A 23412-nucleotide genomic window follows, 5' to 3' on the forward strand; every position below is an offset into this window, starting at 1 on the left:
GTGAAAGGGCCTCAAGGGAACTCTTTGGAGTTTGGGGAAGGTGTTTACAAAATTGAGAGAATGTTATCTTAGTCCTTAGCTTAATAGCAACCTCTACACTTGACTGTTTAACATCTCATCTCCTTAGTAATGACATGAAACAGTAATATTATCCAGAAAATTAATGCATGCTATGAAAATTTTGTTATTGAACTTCATATGCATAATCATGCCAGTAAAAAATAAAATTAATATTAGTTAATAGTAGAAAAGAAAATACAATGAATTCACACTTCTTAATATACTTTTTTGAAATACGTATTTTGAAAATATCTACAATTGGTCTGTCACAGCAATGAACAACACCACTTAACGTAATTAACAAATAACAAGAAAAATATTTGAAAAGAAGAATACATTTCAATTTAGAGGTGCTATTAGAAATCTGTAAGGTACTTTGTGTGTGAAGTAACATCTGTAGTTGGCAAACAAAAATATTATCCCTTGCAATTTGTGCCCATTTCGTTGTTTTACACTTTAAACACAAATAAATCCTCCAATGATCACAACGAATGACAGCTTTGAACTAACCTGTGCTCCATTTCCTTGGCCTTATGATCACTGGGCCATCACCATTTCTTTCTGAATCTTCTATCTGCATGTAGGAATATGTAATACCACCGAGGCTGGACACAAACCACACTTGAGGTGAGCTCACACTTTTCCAAACTGTTACGAAGTGACTTGCAAAATGAGTCAAGGTGCCGAATCTGTGTTTGGTGGGGGCAGCTGTATACATGGGAATTCCCCAAATCAATGTCTTTAGCGGATATGATGTTGGCTGGAAGATAATAACAATCTGCTCTTTCAAAGCTTCCCCACATATTATTAATACTGGAACTGCAGCAATTATTTAGAATTTAGACCAACAAAGTATTTGTTTTTCACAAGGAATATTTTATCACTGACACTGCTTAGAATCATCAGAGCCTGGTGATAATTAAAAATAGACTGACTTTTGGTCAATATATTACCATTAAAAAATTCCCTACACAAAGTGCTCTTGCTTATCGTGTGCACACCAGCCGGGGCAGACAGCCCTCACTGCCCCTTTCCCAGCTAAATGGCTACTGAGCTGCGGAAATGTGACTGTCTTCCTGAGCTGTTTAGAGTGGAGCCATAGGGTATTGGAAGAAGTTGGTGGACCCCAGACTAATAAGGCTGTATGTAGAGATAGAGCCTGTGCCTGCTTTTCACCTGGGTGCATGAGTTTACTGCGGTTTAAGGGGATGCCACAGCATTTAATTTGACTCAAGTCATTTGGAATGACTCCTCCCAGGAGAGTGTTTTGCATGGGACAGAGGACGCCAGGAGAGACATCAAGATGTGTTGTGGGCTGCTGGGGACAGGAGATGAAGCCGTCACCCCGAGGGAATGTTCTCCATAATGGAGAAGAATACAGTGTGGAGGTTCTCGGAAGGGATCTCTGGAGAGATGTCCTGTGGTACAGCCAGTATTTGTTCCCCTGCCATAGCATGCCAGTTCCAAGAAAGGACTTCAAGCTGCCCTGGCTAAATAAAAATACATTAACTCCTTTCCTTCACAGTTCTCTTTCTTCCTGGCCTTCTCCCTTTGAACTCGAAGAAGCAGCAGCCAGAGAAACAGCAGAGTGCAGGGGAGAGAAAGATGTGAGGGATGAAGACTGCAGCCGAAACCCATCCGCATCCCCTCTTCCTTGCTGCTCCCCAGCTCACAGATCAAGTTTGGGTTCCAAGGAGGCAATAATCTCAGAATGGATTTAAACTAGCCTAGAATTTTACTGAAAATGGATGTTTTTTAGACCTAAAAGTGACGTACAGTCAGCCAAGTGCCCAGAGATCTGATGGAGTCTCTTTGAAGAAGAGAAGAGAAAAAAATGTGTGCACTGCTGAGCTCAACCCATCAGTAAACTGGTTACAGGAAAACCACCCCTAAGCTGACGAGCCCTGGCTGCCCCTCTGGGACCGCGGTACATCTTTTACTTTATTCACAGCATTTGCAGATAGAGGAAGTCTTGCCTCATCTCTTTATTTGACGCTTAACTTCTAACCTCTTCTGAGCAGAGCTGGGAGGCGGCAGCTTTGCCGTGTTCAGGCTCTGAGCTCACCTCCCTAAACAGGCTGACAGCCGCGGATGCCCGGCAGAATGGCACGCAGGGGGGAAGAGGGCAGACCGAGTTCTTTCCTCTCCCCTTTCTCTTCCTACCTGTCCTCCTTTCCAGTCCGCCCAGCATGTGGCTTCCTGTGGAAAGGGGCAGTCGCCTCAGCTCGCCTTGAAGATCAGTTCTCCCACAAGCCCACACTTTCCCTCTAGAGGCTTCCTTGCGGTGCCAGGCTAAGGGGCTGCCTACTGTGGCCTCCCTGGACACTAATGCTTTGCTTAAATAACCTCTTTGTACTAATTCCTTCTTCTGCCTTTGTGACACCTGGAGTTTCCAATGATTTCAGGGAGTATCATGCAATTCTCAAAAAATTCTGTAGGCCAAATCAAATGCTAAACCACTTTAAGTGACAAACTTGTGCTTTATGGCGTGTTAATGAGGGAAGTATACTGCCCAGTTTGAGGGGTGTTATGGCAGAAGCGTGGGTACTCATTTGTTTGTATTGTTATTTCTTCCAAATTAAAAAAAAAAGTTCCAGTTATCTGATGAGTACATTCAGTTATTGCAGGAAGGTTCTGGAAGACGTTGTTGGTACTGCAGAGATGAGAGAAAGCACAGGAGTACGGAAGGGAGCTGGAAAGGAGAAGCGACGGACAACGAGACCTTTGTTCAATCCTGGGGACAGTTTCAAGTTTACATAGGATTTGCTGCCCTGTAACTTTAAAAATTGAAGACATCATCCTTGTACAGTATTGTTCTAAGGACTTCGTGTACATTATTTCATTTAATATGTGCAACAGCCTTATGGGGGCACACATAGTTATTATCCCTATTTTACAGATAAGAAATGGAAGTCTGAAATGCTTATCCAAGGAATGGTTTGTGGATGCAAATGACTGAATCCTCCTTCTCCATACCAAGAAATTACCCTGGAAATCTTTCCATATTATGTTACTCTTTTTGCTTTAACAAAGAGGAACTAGGAAAGTGAACCTACTTCCTTTGTGGGGGTGGAGGGATTGCATAGTTTATACCTACTCTTTAGTTAGAGTATATTGTGTTCCTACCATATTGGGTATCTATCAGCATGTTTACCTGTGTAATTTCCAAGCATCTCAACTATTCTGTACCAGAGCAAAAGTCTGCTGGAGCCAGCTTATACCAGCTCATTTTAAGTTTTCAGGACATTATTTTGAGCCAGGTAATTAATATTATCATTATTAAAAGTTAAACTATATAGGCATAATAAAAATAAATTGTATTATAAACAAAAGTAATAAATATTAAAAACCCATGACTTCCTAATTATTTTAGTGCATATAACCATAAATTACACTCAAAATTATTTATGTTTGTGTCGTACGGTGGAAACATTGTCTAATGTGTGTTACTGTGCTTCTCTTTCCATTTCCACATCCAGCGACACCCACAGGGAGCTTCAGATTGACCGTGGTAAGAGTATTCACACCACGGCAACTGGCCGGTACTACAGATCAGGTTTGATATACTACTTGACTCTCTAGATCTAAAACAGTGATGCCATTAATGTAGATGAAACATAAAAGTGTTCAAAATGCTGCTACAGCCCTTCACTTTCATTCTATGCATGTCTGTAGGCCTGAAATGAGTCTCTTGTAGGCAGAATATAGATAGTCTTGTTTCTTTATCCATTTAGACACCCTGTGTTTTTTGATTGGTGCATTTAGTCCATTTACATTTAGAGTAATTATTGATAGATAAGTACTTATTATCATTTTGTTAATTGTTTTCTGGTTGTTTTTGTAGCTCCTTCCTGTCACATTTTCCCTCTCTTACATTCTTTTCTTATGATTTGATGGCTTTCTTTGGTATTATGCGTGGATTCCTTTCTTTTTGTTTTTGTGTGTATCTGTTATAGGCTTTGGATTTGCGGTTACCATTAGGTTCATGTATAGTTTCCTAAATATGAAACAGTCTATACTAAGTTGATGGTTGCTCCATTTTGAACACATTCTAAATGCCCTACCCTTTTATTCTTTTTTCCCCTCTTCATTTTATGTATAAGATGTAATAATCTACATCTTTTTGTTGTGTCCCTTGAATAATTTTGCATACGGTTGATTGATTTTACTACTACTTTTGTGTTTTGAACTTCATATTTGCTTTTGAAGTAACTGGTCTACTAACTTTACTGTAGGTTTATTTTTATTGATGGAAAATATTTAAACTTAGGAACATTTCCATTTAAAGAAGTTGCTTTAACTTATCATATAAGGCCTGTTTAGTGATGGTGAATTCTTTTAACCTTCGTTTATCTAGAAAAATTTTAACCTCTCCTTCAGTTGTGAATGATAACCTTGCTAGGTAGAGTATTCTTGATTGTAGATTTTTCCCTTTCAATACTTTGAATATTTCATGCCACTACTCTCTGTCCTGGAAAGTTTCTGCTGAGAAATCTGTTGAGGGTCTTAAGCAGTTTCCCTTATAGGTACTGTCTGCCTTCTCTTGATGATTTAACATTCTCTCTTTATCTTTAATTTTTGCCATTTTAATTACTGGGTGTCTTGGTGTTGTCCTCTGTGGGTTCACCTTGTTAGGGCCTCTCTGCACGTCCAGGACCAGGATGTCTATTTCAGGTATCATTTCTTCAAATAGGCTTTCTACCCCTTTGTCTTGCTCTTCTCCTTCTGGGCCCCCTATTACACAAATATTGCTTCCTTTGGAGCTGTTACACAGCTCTCTTAGCATCTTCTCATTACAACAAGGATGGACCCAGATGGTTTTATGCTAAGTGAAATAAGCCAGGCAGACAGACAAATACCATATGATTTCACTTATATGTGGAATCTATAAACAAAACAAAACAAACAAAACAGAAATAGACTCATAGGCACTGAGAAATGACTGGTGGTTACCATGGGGGAGGTGTTGGGGTGGGTGGGCAAAATAGGTAAAGAGGCACAAAATCCCTATCATAATATAAATATGTCATGGGATGACAGTACAGCATAGAGCATATAGTCAATAGTCCTGCAACATCTTTCTATGTCAACAGATAGTAACTCCATGAGTTGAGGAGAGCATAATGCAGAGAACCGTCAAATCACTATGCTGCATACTTGAAACCAATATAATATTGTACATCAACTATACTTCAATGGAAAAAAACACAAAGTGCTGCTACAGTATTTAATCTTCAGTAAAACAGGAAACAAACTGCCATTTCTTGCTACTATGTGTCTGTTATATTGTGAATAGAGTAAGAAATTTAGGAAACATTCTTCTGGTATTTGAAAACTATTATTGGATTCAGCAAAGAAGTCCCTCACATCACTGACAGATGAGTGAAACTCTAACCTAAGTCTTCACTGGTTCATTTTTTTCTTATCACTAACATAAGTGATATCACTAATACTCTGTCAGAACTACACTTGTTGGCCAAAGATATGAATGATGCCTTTGCTCAATTGGATAGTAATCAAATAGTTACTCATAGTCTGATATTGTGAAAATGCTGTTGATGATAGGATTATAATAGTGGATTTGTAAATAAATAGCAAGTCACATGGAAATCATTATGGTTGCCTGGAATTCACAACAAAGAATATTACATACCTTATTATTGATGTATAAAATTTTTGTAATAAACTTGTATGTATAAATATGCAAACACTTTCCCCAGAAAGCCTATTGTTAAGTATTTATCAGCACACTGCCAGTTATGACTATTACTATCAGTGTTTTACCAATTAGGAGACTGAGGCTCAGAAATCGTTGGCCCACTATAGAAATATGACTGACAAGAACTCAGTACCACCTTACTTTAAAACACATACTCTTTTCTTCAACATTTTGATTGAGGAGCAATACTTAAATTTGTTACAGTAACTTTGCCTTCACTTTACATTTGGATCTACAAGACCACTTAAAATTGCTTTGCCTCTCTCCACATCCAGCTTGCAAGACTTCAACTTCAGAGAAAGGCAATCACCACCACACACATGATTCTTGCTGTTTCACTCTCCTTCTGTGCCCTTCCCCTGCCATCACCACCAGAAGAGGAGAAAATCAAAGGATCATACGAAAAGAGAACAGGTATTGAAACAGAGGATTAATGTTCAAATTTCCATTTCCCTGAAACAACCACAGAAAGGACAAAATACTTGAAAAGATTGAACAAGAAAGTGGACATCAGAAAATGAAGGCTGTCATTCCGAAGAGACAGGAAACAAATAAGGTGAACCTTAAACATGCCCCAGTTTACTATGTTGAAAGAGGCAGAAGGCAGGATGATCCTAGGGGACTCTCTTGGTTGGGGAGATGGAGACAAATGTCTGGGGACCCAGGTTGGCCAGAGTTCACAGAACAGAGCACCAGAGCACACTGAAAACACACAGAGCACAAAATTAATAAAAAAAAAAAAAGATTCCATTTACAATGGAATCAAGAACATCACATAATTAGGAGTAAATCTAAACAAAAATGTATACTCAATTATTCACTGTAAACTAGTATGTACTATTCAGAAAATTTAAAGAATATTCAAACAAAAGGAAAGATATACCACACTTATTAATTTGAAGACTCAGTATTCTTAAGATGTCAAGACCATTTCACTATCACCAGAATGACTATAAAGAGAAAAAAATGGACACTTGGAAGTGTTGGTGAGAGTGTGGAGCCATGAAAACTTGTTCACTGCTAATGAGATGTAAATTATTAAACAACTTTGCAAAAATGTTTGGCCATTACTTCTAAAGTGGATCACATGCATGCCTATTATCCAGCAATTACACTCTGAGATATTCACTTAAATGTCTGTATGTGTTTACCAGAAGATGTGTCCTGGAATGTTTTAGGAACTATTCATAAAATCCAATACCTTAACACTACACAAATGCCTATTAACAGTAGGACATACAAATAAATCAGGAACACTTCCACAGTGGAATATTATACAGCAATGAGAATGAATACTGTAAAACTACATGAAACAATATGGATGAGCTATAAATGCATAAGTTTGAGTGACAGATGTATGGCATAAAAGAAAATGTATTATATGAGCTCACCTCTTCAAATATATAAATATTTGAAGAGGTGAGCTCATATAATACATATACACAAAATCAGTTTGTGCCGTTACCTTGGGTGTGGCTAGAAACAAACATAAAAAAGTCTTGTGGGTGCTGGTGGTGTTCTTTTTTTTTGACCTGAGTGCAGGTTACACAGGCACTTTCCCTTTGTGAAAGTTCATGGAACCGTAAACGTTAAATATATGTATATTTCTGTATGTATGTTATACTTTAATAAAAAGTTTTTAAAAATATCTGGCATCTAAAGTATCAGCTTCATACCAACTTAGAGATGTAGAAAACACTACATCTCTAAAACTCTAAAATTAGACAATGTTTCATAACCAGAGAACAAAAATAAATAAAGCTAGCATAGTCTTATAAATAGTGTATTTTAAGTTATTTGCTACAATGGTTGGTACATTAACAAATACAATTTCATGAACCTACTTCAGTTTTTTGACATCCTGTTTTCTTTTTTCAAATAGCTTATTTTCTAATGATAAACTAATAAAATACTTACTGTAGAGAATTCCTTAAAGCACAGAAAGGTAAGGGTAAGATTTTGGAAATAACTTACACTAAATACCATATTTCAGCATGTATCTGTTCAAATATCTCCCTATATAGCTGTCTATATTTATAAATAAATATATTTCTGGTTCTGTCCTCTAAATTTTAGATGCATACTCTATACCCCATTTTGTGTGCTTTTTCATACTATTAATTATGGTGTAAGTATTTAATTGTAATTTTAAATTTTTCTTAAACACAATTTCAATGAATATAATATAATAAGTCATTATATGAATACACTAAATTTTAACTATCCATTTTATGATTTGGAGGTATTACCTTGCTTCCAAATGTTTTGTTATTATAAAGAACATTGCAGTGAACATTCTTTGAACATAAATCCTTGTTAATACTGTTTACTTATTAATACTATTTATGTAAGTTAAAACATATTATTTCTAAGACTCTTCAATAAACATACATTATAAAATTATTTCTGAAGACTTTGGACCAGGACGCATTCTCAGCAACTGTGTATAAGAATAGCAGTTTCCCTGAACCACTGCCAAAAATGAGCACTTCTGTTTTTGTTGTTTTTGAAACTTGAAAAATACTGATTTGACAGGTAAAAATAGTATCTCACTATTCTAATATTCCTTGATTAGTAATAAAGATGAATATATTTTCTATGGCTATTCGTCCCTTGGGTGTCTCCTTTTAAGCACTGTGTGGGAAGGGGGGCTAAGCTGCAGTGACAAGCGAAGCTGTCCCCATGTGAAGGTTGAAATAAATAAAGGCTTCTCTGTCACCCTCTCCAGTAGATATTAAACAGGCAGGTGACATCATCCACATGGTCACTGAGAAACCAGCTCTTTTATTCTCACGACTCTGCCGCCCTCCAAAGCCTTATTGTGGAGGCGGGTCCTGCCGCACGGGTTTCAGCAGGCCGACGGGGGACGGGGAGTGTGGCTGAGGCACCCTCGCTCTCTGAAAAGCTCTGGCCTACAAATGGCGCACCATTTCTGCTCCTATTAGATATGGAACTTATTTATGAACTTCCATAAAGGGAGGCTGGGAATTTGTCTGGTTATGTGCCCAACTGTTATTCTCTCACTACTGAAGATAGGAAGGATTTTGCGAGACAGCTGGTAGTCTGTGCCCTGATGTCCTTTGCCTGCCTAAATTGGGAGATTTAGTGAGTTTTCCCCTCAAAATTTTCACATATGAATAAAAAGTCTTGCTGCATGTGCTACAAGCATGTTTTCCATTTATCATGTTTTTACCTTTGCATTGTAATAATACACAGAGCCCTTCTTATAGTAAAATGTAAATTATTTCCTTGAAGTGTTTTGCACTGCTTTTATATGTAGAATTTAATTTCTCACCTCAAGAACAGTAAATAATCTTCCATACTGTCTTTCTTTTTTTAAAATAGTGTCATTGCTGCCACTTAACTTTTTAATACCTCTGGAATTAATTTTGATGAAGAAGCATTGGTGAAGCGTGATCATTTAACTATATACATATTTGCCCAAAATAGGTTATTGAATAATCCTTCTTCCAAATATTTTGTGATGCCATCCTTCTCATACATTAAATTCCTATACACACACACACACACACACAGGATATATGTATATAGGAACTCTCTATATATAGAGAGATAGATATAGATATACACCTTGACTATTTCTGGGCTATCTAGTCAGCTCTCTTTGAGGTGTTAAGTCTTTTCTCAGAACCACATGTTTCTAATTAATGCAGCTTTTTATTTTTATATTTAGTAGGACATTTCTCACTCATACCATTTTTCCCCAAAGTTTCTTGCTGTATTTGTCAGAATAAACTTGAATTCACCTTCTAAGTTTCTAGAACATATTGGTCTACTTGCCTACCGATCACTTATTTTCTTACTGAGATTCTCATTGAGTCGCATCAGACATGCAAAGTTTGAGAAAAACATTAGGATATCCAATCTCTCCAATTCAGAAGCATAGTATGTTTTGTATTAAGTTTTGAGGTTTTTTTTTCTTTTTTAATATTCTTTGGAAAAGACTTAGTATTTTTCCTTTAATTTTGGATGGGAGGAGTTGCTTGCTTGCACCAAGAGTTAACAGCCACAAGAAGCCACGTAACAATCTACAGAGCTCTATGTTTCTGGCACTGTGCTAATTACTGAGATTACAAATATTGAAAAAGATGTCGTCCTTGTCCTGAAAAGATTTACGGTCCAGTAGTTGAGGCAAAAATGTAAATAGATTATAATTATATAACAAATTTAGGATCACATAAAAGAAGATAAATTTAGAAAACTTTTTGCAGAATATCTCTTTATAAACTCCACTTCTCATTTCTTTACATACAAACCACCACATTCAGCAAGCGTTTGCTGAATGTTTACAGGAGACTCAGTGTTACATTCCCTCTTTGATGGTCAATAAAAACAGAGCGTGGCCTTGGTCCTTGCATCCATGCAGCCAGCAAATGGACAAGACATTCACGGCAACACTAGCTCCTTGGAAAATGGTGCAAATATCTCAACATTTGATAATTACAAATTTATCCATCACACATCAATTGGTGTTGACTAATTCAAATGAAGAGAGAAGTTAAGGTGATAATTATTCTTCGGATACACTATTTAGCCTATTTTATTCTTAATCTCCTTACTTTTTCAATTGTTTTTCTGTATCTGATTTTTCAAACTTAATTTAAAAATCTTCATCTTGCCCCATCATTTCCCTATTTCCTAAAGCAAGTGCTGATTTTCCCTTTTTTTTTTCATAAACCTGAAAAATCAGAGTAGAGAAAGTAAAAGCAGATATCTGAGAATAATGTGAGGCAGAGTTAAAGAAAAAAAAAAGGGAGAAAAACCGAAGTTGGGGTATCCAGAGCTCCCTGCTGCCTCGCCCACCCCCCAGCTTCCAGTGACCCACTTCCTGTTGCCCACTGGGCTGTGCTTGCTCAAAGGGGAGAAGTTTTATTTCTACTGCCACTCTCACTGTTGCAGCTTCACATATGAAACTGACAGAAGAGATGTGAATCGACAAAGTCTAAAGAAACTGAGTTACTTCCTTTTTGCGGTTCCCTCATCAGTTTTTCTCAGAGCATGTGTTGGTAGTCCCTGGTCATTTCCATAAGTTGTCTCTAAAGTGTTGCTTACAGCCTCAGAAAACCAGTTGTTTTATTCAAAGAGGCTAACCAGTGTCATTGAAACAGTACCTCTGCAGCCAAAAAAAAAAAAAAATCTCCGCATTTTAAAAGATGTCAAGGCTTTTATTCAGAATTATTGTTTTTTTCCTACCTCAAATAATCGAAATATTTTCTAAGAAACTCATACTGAAACCCAGTTTTTTAAATTAATGTTGTAGTTCTGAAAAGGCAGGTCCTGTGCCTTAACTGGCCTCTCATCTGAGCACTAGCACCTGATCTGGAACCTAACGGGCACTCACAAAACATGGACTGCGTCTAATCAAGCCCAGATACACTCAATCTCTCAGTCTCAATGTTACCTTGCAGTTGAACGTTAACTCTAAAAACCAGGAAACAAGGTAACATTTTTTAACTTGGTTTCGTGTAAGTGCTTTTAAAATTTTTCATGGTCATACTAGAATTCTAAATTATAGTTTTGGGAACTTTAATGTAATACAATATCAGTCCAATTACATCCATCTGATGACAAGAAGTCTACAGACAGTGTATTCTCTAGAATCTACGACACTAATATAGTCTCTTTAGCCTCTCTCAGCATACATTTAGAATTTCCTCGAGGGAAAAGATATAGATGTTTTCTGTGTCCTACTCTGTCTCCCTAAGAACATGCCAGTGCAAAACAATGATGATGCCAGTACTTGTGATAGAGCCATCAGCCCTAAAGGGATTAGTAACCAAGGAAAAGCAGTCTCTAAATGAGTTATAATGGAGACCACAAAGAATAAATTAGAATAAAGGGAAGCAAACAAACAAAAACGTCTATAATAATATCCAGAGTGGAAATGAATGTGTGGTGAGCTAACCTGAACTGATTTTTCTCTTTGAATGTTCAGACTCGGAAGACAGTAATAGAAAATGAATAAAGGCAAAGAAAGGAGATACTGTGCAAGTTAAATTTATACTGTGGCCTGCAGATTTCAATCAGAGGCGGCACCTGAGCATGTGGAGCAGCACACTGGTCCTCAAAGTGGGTTTCCGGGGCGAGGGCGAGAAGTCCATTGGCCCGCCGTCATCAACATCTTCATTTGCTGTCACTCATTCCTAATGTCTGTCCGCTGCCTGTCCTGACATTTCCTGTTCAGCCACTCCCATCAGACCCTACGTTCATCCCTTCCCAAAAGCCACAGCTTTGGTCTTGGAACTTATCTATCACCTGCCCACTCTTTGTTTCTCTGCATGGCCCTTGGATATTTCTGCTTTTGTCTTCATATGCCCCCTTGTCACCATGGCAACACACAGATGACCTGAGGGCCGTGAAGATAACATTCAGACTAAGGCGTTTTGTATATAACTCTATCTAAGAAATAAAGAAAGCCTCTTCATTACTTTTTTTTTGTCATCTATTCTCCCTTGCATTTTTAACAGATTAATTTATCCTCAAAATATTTTTAATAGAATTGCATCATGAGCTAAGTGGGATTTTACTTGACTTGCATAGTAACAAGTTAGCCTGCCACAATTTCACAAATGCTGGCAGAAGACATGAGACTCCTGGGTCAGAGACAAAGGACTTTATTACTCACAGCAATAATTTACACCAATTTACTGAGCCCCAATTCCCCCCATTTGACAGGAAGAAGATTAGGTGATGCTTGCCAATTGGTGTTGTGTTACAGAAGAGAACGACAGGGGTAGGGAGATTCAAACATTCATAATTGAGGGTAAGTATGTCTGCCCTTTGCCCTGGAGGAAGAAACTATCTTTATTATACTGGACCTTCAACAAATCTTCCCTTTCTGGAGAAAGATGATACTTCAATATTCCACAGCTGTTCCCAATGCAAATGTTCTTGGAAAGACAGCCTAGAACAAAGACAGTCAGTACCTCAGTTCACAAAGCTATCGATGCTTTGGAAATATGAGGCACCCATTAAAAACTGTCTCCCAACAGTGGGGTACTAAGAACAAAGCAAATGGGGGATGTTTGTCTACAGAACATTCAATAAAGGTAGCCAGCAAGTCTAAATAATGTCAATGATAAAATGTGCTTTCTTGAAACAGACAAAAATGATAAAATGTTGCCGTAATTTTACATTTGCTCTAATTACAGTTGAGCATTGAGTCTTAATAATATATCTGTAATGTTCAAGTTAGCACATATTATTATTTATCCTTAAATAAAAATTGCATATACATCAAAAATAATTTGGGGGACAGCCAATTATACAATCAATCTCCCAAAACACAGAGACTGAGTCACATGTGTTCCTTTAAAGAGCAATTTCTCACCAGTTCAGAATAATTCGAGTTCACTTTGGGTGCGGTTTGTATTTCCAACGTGTGAAGGACTGTATTTCTTTGCTTGAAAAGCTAATAATAGCACAAGACGGTTAAAGGTGAGGAAGCAGACCCTGTCACCTCTATTTCATCATTCCATGTGGCGATTTAGAGTTTTTAATCATGTTTAAATTCTTTTCCATTGCACAAACATTGAAAACTGCTAGAATTAATCCTGGGGTCCGGGGGATGTTGAAATTTCTGGAATTTACTGTGAAATGAAATTTTATGAATTGCCGTCAAGGTACCGTTACGTGTAAGACTATTCCTAATAATTTGAGTATCTGTTGCCTATGAGAAAAAACTTTTCTGAAGTTAAAATTAATAAAAAGGGCTCAATGATGAACTGAAGTGGAGATTGACAAATCTACCTATGTTGTGTGTTGAAAATCACTATGCAAAAAAAAAAAAAACAACAACACTTCAGTTGTGGCAAAATCATTGATAAATTTGTAGAAAAAAGTACTGAAGAGAAGCTAATTTATTACTCATTACTATGACAGCTCAATATGTAGGGACAATTTTTTTCCCTTTTTCCAAAAAGTTATTATTGTAAGTAAACAATATTAAACCACTATTCTTTCCCTTTTTGTACTTCTACAGTTATTTAATTAAAAAAAATTTTTTTTACTGGCATGATTATATACATGAAGTTAAAAATTTTTTAATGTCACTGTCTACATTTCTTTTCTGTCTACTAATATTGTTTCATTTATGATTATTACTGAATAGTTTTATTGTATGAAGAGAGAGATGATAAAAAAATATGGATGTCAAATGACCTGGGGCCATGACAATGAGCTAGCACAGAGATCATGACCAACACCTTCTCTAAATAAACAGAATGGAGTGTTAATAAGGAACAAAATCGAAAGTGACTAAAAAATCATACTATTGGGTGGTTCTGTTAGGAGAGCCGCTCTGCAGAGGGAAATGCTATTCTCCGGCACGCAGATGGTATCGGAATGATAAGGCTGTTTTTTTTCAATACTTCGACAAGGCTCCTCATTAGTTACATTTTATTTCCCTGTGCCTGCTGTCATTTAGGGGCCCTCGGAACAATTTTTCTCCATAAACTAGTAATTGTATCAGTTACCAAGCCCTTGTTTTGTTGTATACATTTATTAATACATGCCTCATTTCACTTCATTTTCACAGCCATCTTAAGATGTAATTATTACACCCATTTTACAGCCCAAATCATTTTAACAAACAGGCTCTGCATTTTGAGAAGTTGAACAAGAAGTGAAACTGCTCTAAAGAGCTGCAGAAAAATACACTGCAGCTTCTAATCACACACTAGAGGCAGAATTTGCTACCCTAGTAACTAAAATATATAAATAAATGAATGGCACATACAGCTGGCATATTGTCCGCCTTCACTGGACCAATATTTGTTGCTAGAAAAAATATATTACAGAAGAAGTGACACTGTACTTATTATACAGACAGGTACATTGTACTTACTGTTATACTATGTAGATTGGATTTAGAAAAGAAAACAAAATCATGCACAGATTAGACTTCCCCAACCAATTTTCCTGAGTATAAGTTATTTTATGCAATCTTTAGCTCAGGGGTATTTTTGTTGTTTCTTTTGTCACATAGATATTCATGAAATGTTATATATGACCAACTAAATTTTCAAAAAATATGAGTTTTAAGATACTAATAAGTATATTCAGTGATGATGCTATATCAGACTTAGAGGCATTATAATTGCCGTCTCTCTGTGGTAACGCGAGATTTAGCCCCATGTGGCATGGATGAGAAGGTGGGTTGATTTCTTGCTTCCTCAGTCCCTCTTTAAGGAAAAGAAAGATACAAGTATTTTCCTTCAAGCATCTGAAACTTGCAGAATAAAATGTAAAACATCTGAAAATAGTGATAGGTTCTGAATCTCTTCAAGTGAATGAAAGGAGATCGTTAATAACTCAATATGTCTTCCCAGTGGACAGAAAAATAAATAGGGACAGAGTGGTTCCAAATATTATCCTATAAGATTTTCCTTATGTTTTATCTTTAATTACATCACTTAAATAGAAAAATTGGTAAAAATAAGGCAGTAATACAAGAGAAAAGGAAATTATTAGAAACATTAATATGGGAGTAAATACTATTGGACCTCTCCATAAACAAAGAACAACTCTGGATATAATTGGGGTATTAAAGATATTCTCTACTTAGTAATGAATTTATCAGAATGTGTGAAAGTTCTTCTTGCCTTATTTAACGTGATTTTATCTCTTTCAAATGGTATAAGATATGCAATAGTAAGAGGCAAACAGATCTGTGGCCAGTCTTGGGGCTAGACGATCACCAACCCAACATTTGTCACGCCTCTCAAAACCTTTGAGAGGTTCTCAACTCTCAGACAAGGATGTAGATTCCCAAGGGAACTACACTGGAGAGGAGAGATGTGACCAGTCTCTCACCCTCATTAACTTCTGCACAGACCAAGCCCTTGGTAAAATATTTCTAATAGCTTGAGTTATTCAGAACCCCCTTACCAACAGTTTTTCTCACATGACTGTATATGGTAATAAGATATTTAATGAGGTAACTGAATTCAAAATGAGGTTATTGGGGTGGGCCCTAGTGCAGTATGACTGGTGTCCTTATAAAAACGGGAGATTAAGACAGATATGCACAGCAAGAAGACCAAACAGAGATGCAGGGTGAAGACAGCCATCTACAAGCCAACAAGAAAAGCCTTACAGCAATCAACGTTGCTAACACCTTTATCTTGCACGGAACAACTGTTTTCTTTTGAGACTCTGACATGCACCATGCTGAGCTTTCAGGCTACACAGATCAATGTGATGATAGGTCCTTCAAGATCACTGCCTTTCTAAATTTTCAGGGGGAAACACTATCCATCCTGCTATCAGTGCAAAACCCAGGGCTTTGCTGGCAAATGACCGAGTCCCCAGCCCAGGGCCCTCCTCCTCCCATACATGCTGGGGTTTCTTCCCTAACCCCTTCCTTGAATTATCTATAACCACAAGCTACAATCATCAAAGCTTTCTGACCTCTAAATAAACATCTGCACAGATGTTCACACCGCTAACAAACCAGGAGATGCAACTAGGAAAAACAGGGAGATAGAATTTTTTAACCTTTCAGATCTGCATAGTTGGGAAGGTGCTAGTTACATCTTAATTATCTATAGACATATTTTCAAAATATATCCGTGTTACAGGAGTGTTCCTTAAGACGTTATAAACAATGCACAATGAGAAACTGTATTTTGTAAACTGTAGGTTAAACAAAGAAAACAGGTATTTTTACTGCACTAATTCTCGGGGTCTTTAATCTATAAATGTATCTGAGAATCTCTGAGGTAGTGGTTCTAAGTGTTAGCTACGTACTGAAATCATCCAGGGATTATTTTAGAAATTTTGATGCCTGGGTCTGATCCCTGGAGAATTTGACTTAATTGTGATGATGCGTGGCATGAAGGATTTTTAAAGGCTCCCTGGGTGACTTGATATACATGCAGCCAGAGCTGAGAACCTCCACACTCCACAAAGGGAAGGCTGGTCAGAGGATGTCGCGCTTCCCCAAAGCAGGTATTCATAGAGATTTTGCTGTTGTTCCTGACTGCGTTGGCAATCACCTTCGAGTATCTTTTAGAATGCCATTATTTTTCATAACTTGGATTAGGAAAAGGTCTCTGGTTTGAAGAGAATACTGCAATGTCAACATAGATCTTTCTAACGGTCCCCCCTGGATGCCACTTCTGTCACATTTAGATCTATCAGATGCATTTAATATTGCTGATAATGGAATTGTGATAGTTTGGTTATGGCCCCTGATACACTGCATGTTTAAAGTATATAGTATTCAAAATCTGCAGATGCGTCAGGATTTTTATTGCTTAAGTGACTAACGTGCTTGAGTATAAATCCATTACATGATTACCAAACACAGAAATTGAATGAGTACCAGGTTTCCTCTGACCAGTGCAGCTCAGAGACATAACAAGATCACAGAAATAGTAGCAATGGTCATTGCATTTACCACCTGCCACTGAAATTAAGCATCACAATACCCCTATTCCCTCACCCAATGTTCCAACATTTCCAATAACCAGACCACTAAAGACAGGACTTATAAATTCTGCTTAGGAAGTCTTTCATGCTCAAATTCATTCCCTTGAGTCTTTCAATTCCCAGTCTGTTATGGGCACAAAAACAGAGGTGCCACCTTCCTGTCCTTTCATGATGTAGAAAGTAACTTCTCTAGTCGTATCTATATATTCCAAACATTCTCTTCCATCAGTCTTGCTCATCTCTGTTAATGATGCTCACATCTACTTGGTTGCTCAGGCCAAAATCGTCCTTGACTTCTCTCTTTCCATATAATCCAATATCCAACTTATCACTAAGTGCTCTACTCTCAAACATAACTGAAATGAGCCAAGTTCTCTTCTTCTCCAGCCCTGAAGCTCTCCTCCATGCCATCACCTTCCCCCCTCTGACCTACTACTCCCGGCTCGTGATACTCACTTTACCTCTAGGTTTCACCCTGCCCACCTCGGCCCCAGCCCATTATTTGCAGAGCAAATATTTTTATGTTTATTCTTTAATTAAATATGTATTTATTTTTCATGTACTATGTGAGAGCATAAGTACTCTTTTAGGTCCTGGGGACACAGTAGTGACCAAAACAAAGAAAATACCTTGCCTTCGATGACCTGACATTCTCCTAGTGGAGCTAGAGAATGTCCTAGATAGGAAAGCAATGTGTTCTATACATCAGTGATTATGTTAAGAAAAAATAATGCAGAAAAAAATGCATATGAAATGTTTGAAAAGATAGAGGGAAGTAAAAGTGAAATTTTAGATAGCATTTCAGGAATGCCTCTTTTTCTAAGAAGACTGGTGTTATCTTTTTGAAGAATAATTCACATTATATTGACCCCTGCTTAAAATCTTTACTGGCTTTTATTGCAAGTAAGATATAGGCCACACACCACAACCCTTGCCTACCAGGCTCCTTATAATGTCACTTTTTCCTACTGCTCTATCTTCTTCTTGTATTCTCCTCCACATTCTCTGTGCTCCAGCCAAATTGACCTGCTCCTCATGTTCCAATATGGCTTTTCCCTACCTCTCTGCCATCACTTAGGTTTTAGTACAAAAAATTTCATATTAGATAACTTTTCCCATCTACTTTCAACTATTATATTTCTACCATTGACTGTGCTATTTCAGTATCTGCTTATTATTTTTTATCACTTTCTGAAATCATTTTATTTAGTTATTTACCTGTTTATTGTCCATATTCCCCTATTAGTTTATTATTAAAACTAATTGAAAACTCTGTGGAATTAGTGGTCTCCACAGGTCAGGTTCTCTAGGAAACAAATACGAGACTCTAAGATTTACATGCAGAGGGTTTACTGGGAAGTGCTCTTTGGAATATATATGAGGGATCACAGAAAGCAAAATTTGGCAGAGGGATGATTTGAACTATGGTGCAGTTGCAAATGCAAACTTAGATAACATGGATAGCCTTAAAGTTGGGTTGACCTTTCAGAGATGCCTCAGATCAAGGCAATGGGACCAGAATTTCATATCGGTATTGGTCAGTGATTGTATGACATCTGTCTCCAGGAGAAGGCATAACCTTGGGTGAGGTCAAGGGCAATTCTCATAAAGAAATACAGGTGGGAAGCCTCAGAACCCTCAGCCCCAGATGCCAGGGGGATGAATTCCTCCATCCCAGAGGGGATCTAGATCATGCATGCCAGCATCCACTACAGTCCACCCCTTGAGTACAGACATTCATTGTTCCATATATTATGCTTACTCCAACTGAAAACAAGTATCTTCCTGTAGACACATACAAAAATAAAGTTAGTGGGACAAGCTACAGTCCCTGCCATTACAGCTGGCCTCAGAGTTACAACTGATAGTCATCATTCATACCCTTCTTTAATACCCATTCTAGGTTCTGTTCAACCTTGGCTAGTACCACTGCTGACCCACATGGTTTATTTGGCAGGGTGATCCAGACCTCATCTTCACGGAGTCAGCCTTTCATCAACATGCCCTACTTGGGTTCTGGTAGCTGCATTTTTCCATTTAGCACCAAAACTGGCTAGGGAACTACCAAGAGACTTGTCAGTGAAATACCTGAGTGTCAAATGCATCATTCCTTTTCCTTACAAGCAGTCTTATTTCATCCAAACTATCCGGGTCTATTACTCCCAATGTGATGGTAACTCTGTGCTCTGACTGCGAGTTTGTTGACCCAAGAGAACCAAAGAACTTGGGTGGCAGTCAAAGCTTTAAGTTTACATAGGCTCTTACTGTGCTCCATGGTAGGAGTGTTCTTGCTCTGACAGCCAGAACTTCTAGGCCTTCAGTGACCAGAATTGCAGGGGTGAGAAGCATAAATCCCCTCAAACTGATTACTGGGAGTAATGACAAGTGGGGGGCCACTCCCAGTTCTACCGCTCAGCTCCCAGAACCGTGCAGTCTACCCGCCGGGAACGTAGCACCATTAATGCTCCGTGATTTAGAGTGTGTCCTCCATCTTGGAGGATGGAGCCCCATTTTTGCAGGTGATGGTCACCAAGCAGGAACCTCAGCCACCTTCAAAGGCCATCACTCTATCGGGCCAGCAGCTTCTGCGTGGTGCAGTATGTGACAGGAGCAGTGGGCCCCGTGGTCATTGACCCATGGACAACGTCCTTTGTTATAAAGTACATAAAGTGGGTCCTGGGGTCTTATGCAGTGTTAAGCAGTTTCCCATAGTTTTAGATGGAATGTTCTGCAGGCGTGGTATTATCAGAGACTTGATGCTGGAAATTCAGATACCTGACATACCTATCAGTTTCAGTTAACATGAATGACTGTCTGTAGAAGGGTAAAAGGCACTCAGTGTAATCAACTTTCTATCAAGTGGCTGGTTGGTATCCTCAGGGTTGATAACATATGAGGAGCTCGGTAATGGTCAGTGTTGCTGGTGAGCTGATCATTGGGCAGCAGCAAATGCTGCCAGCTTTAGTTTGTGAGAGTCCGGAGGGTTGGATCGCCTCCTTCCCTGTGTCATGCCACTCTCCCCATCTCCTGCCATGCTACACTGGGGTAGCTATGATACAGGTTGTATAATGGCAACTAGCTGAGTCATTCTGTTACAGGTTGTATAATGGCAACTAGCTGAGTCATTCTGTCTTTCTGGAGATTAAATGTCTCTGGTATTTATTAACATGTACAGCAAAGATCTTCACAATCTGTACCCTTTTGTCTTGTTTATGCACAATGCTAGATATAATGTTTCTGCATTATGAATGATAGCTGTTAGGCCCACCCAACCTTACAAAACCTAACCCTTGATGAGCAGATATGGCCACATGGTCACTCGTCTCATGGTGAGGTTTTGAATTTTCCACTAGAGATGGCATGTGGCATGGCCTTACTGAAAAACTCTAGGGGTCTATGTTATGATTCTACTACCTGGGGCTTGCCATAAACCCCACATGGCATCGCTTCCCACCAGTTTCCTTTAACAACACAGGATCTGTTGGATCACATGCCCTAGTGACGGGGACACTTAAACTCGAGCCAGTAACTCCTAGAGCTCTTTCCTTCTCTGGACGCACTTGATCCCTGGGCCCCCTCAAAGCTGTCAGCCTCCCATGTCACCCAATTCCTATGTGTGAAATGTGCTCTCTTCAGAATTTGAGAACCCAAGGAAGCCTGCTGGGCATTATGCTACCATCTTTGCTATGGGAGGGTAAAGATGCAATAATATGATCCTTAATTTGTTGGGGGATATCTCTGCATGCCCTAACCACTGAAGACTGTAAGTCTCACTGATATCATGGACCCCTGACACTGTCAAGACTTTACGTCCAACCTACTGGAGCACATAGTCTTACAAAACCTTCAAAGTACTTGCCAGTTTCTGGCTCATCTGTTCTGACTACCATGAAGTTATCAATATGATGGACTGGCACAACACTCCATGGAAGTCCGCATGCTCCAGGTGCCAGTGAATTACACCAAGACAGATATAACATACCCCTAGTGCAGGACTGAAGGTGGGTATTCTCTTCTGCCTCACTGAATGTGAACTGCTTCTGATCTTCCCTTTTGAGAGAAATGGGGGAAAATGCACTCCCCAAACCAGGGTTTCCAGTATTGGTACTAATGACATTTTGGACCCAGTCTTCTTTGTTGTGGGCTTTTGTCCTACGCACTGCATGATGTTCCGCGGCATCTCTGGCTTCTACCTACCTGATGCCCATAGCTCCATCCCAGGCGTGACAGTAACGAATGTCGCCCCCAGCTGAGAACCGCTGCGCTGGCCCAATGGCCATATTCAAAATGGGAGCTGTGTTCACCTGTTCTAGCAAAGATATTATAACAGGCACAACAGTTATAAATGGGGCTACTGTTTACTTGTTTAAGTTTGTGATGGTCCACCGTTACCCCCCCCCGAGGATCTATATGGTTTACACACGGGCCACAAGGTGAATTAAATGAAGACAGTATGGCAACCCCCACCCTCACCCTGCATTTTAATGAACGAATCCCTGCCATTTCCTCAGGCTGCAATATTGTTTTTGATTTACTCTCTTAACTTGGGGTGGGGAGGGGTGGCCACCAGAAGTTTCTGCCTGAGTCCTGTGAGAGCTCCTATTCCACAGGTCAAGGAACAGAAAGGGGTTTCTGGCAATTGGAATTTGTCCATTCTAACTGTGCATAAGGGAACCAAGGAAGTGATCCCTAGGTGGGTGACTGGGTGCTGGCAGTCACTCTGAGCGTGCTTCTGAGCCGAGGCTCAACCCCTTGCCCGCCGTCCAGGCCTGCCACTCGAACAGGAGCACCGGGGTGTCAAAAGTTCGCATCTCTGAGCATGAGCGTCGACTCAAATCCAGGGTTCGACTGTCCTCAAAACGTCTAATAGTACCTTTTAATCAGCATGTGGTACTTTGAGAACATGGCTGTAGGTCTTTTGGGGAGAAGGAAAGCAGGAATCCTTCCTTCCAGAGACACAGCCTCTCCTTCACGTGTGGCTTCTGCATCTGAAAACTGTTTGAAGTCTAGAAGCCGGTCAAGGGATTGTAAGACTGTATTGGGTGGCTGGCTTGGTCCCTTAAACTTACATCCTTGGTTCCTTTTTGGTTATGTAGTGAAACTAAACCTTTTTGGGTTCCCATCTATCTTACTTCTCATTATTGTATTTTACCCCCAAAGCTGTATGTAATCAGGTTCTTATGAGTGCCACCTTGTCCTTGATGTTTACTGTAGCAATTGTGCCAGCCTTGCATTTGAAGGATAAGAGCCACCGCCTGGACTCTAGCATTTAGGATCCTGTCCTCTCCACTGCTATCCAGGAGCACATTTCAATGTTTCCTACTGTCAGACCCGGTCTTCAGAAAACAGGTGTCCTTGAGTTGTCAATGACGCATGTGCACTCTCACCAACATTTTGCTTATCACTTAGGTGGACAGCGTCATCTGAGCTCCCCTGCATTGTATGATCAGCTTTCAGGTTTTCAGCCCACGCATAGTATTTCTCCTCTAGTATACCTATTTCCAGGAGCCTTTCTGCCATGGTAATTCTGGTGTTCCCACCTCCGTTAGTGTAGGTCCTTGCTCTCTCCAAGCTTTGAGGAGGATTTGCGTCCCAGCAATGTGTTAGCACCAACTCTTGAGGTCCTTGTTTGGGTGTTAGATCCTATATATTGAGAAATTGCCTCCATATCAGCAAACTCTCTTATCCTACTGTTCTGTCTCTTTTAATCTAGGATGCTCAGAATTCAGGCACCTATATATTCTGTAGCTCCTTGCAGTATACGTCGGCTGAGTCCCGCAGTTCCTTTAGGATATAACCCTTTTCCTTTATTGCAGATTCAGCACTTACCCAGCTAAATATACATGTCACCTAGTCATTGTTCTCACAGAGAGTAGGTGAAGGGAGGCAAATCCTGAGAAAGCACTGATACCCTGCGAGGCAGAGACCTTCGCACTGTCCTTAAGAAATCAGCGGATGCTGCCCATCAATAAGGAGGGGTGGACCACCTCAGCAGCCCCAAAGTGTTCAAGAAAATCCCAAAGCATTTAGGGATTTAATATTTTTAAGTGCTTTGAGCCAAATATCCCTTTCCACATCTCGAATTACCACCTTATTCCAATTAGGGTCTTGACTTTGGGGTAATACATTTGCTGAAGTTGACAGATCAGCATCTTTTTGATAATTACTATTCTCATAAT

This window comes from Manis pentadactyla, chromosome 16 (genome assembly GCF_030020395.1).
Source record: "Manis pentadactyla isolate mManPen7 chromosome 16, mManPen7.hap1, whole genome shotgun sequence".
NCBI classification, from domain to species: Eukaryota; Metazoa; Chordata; class Mammalia; order Pholidota; family Manidae; genus Manis; species Manis pentadactyla.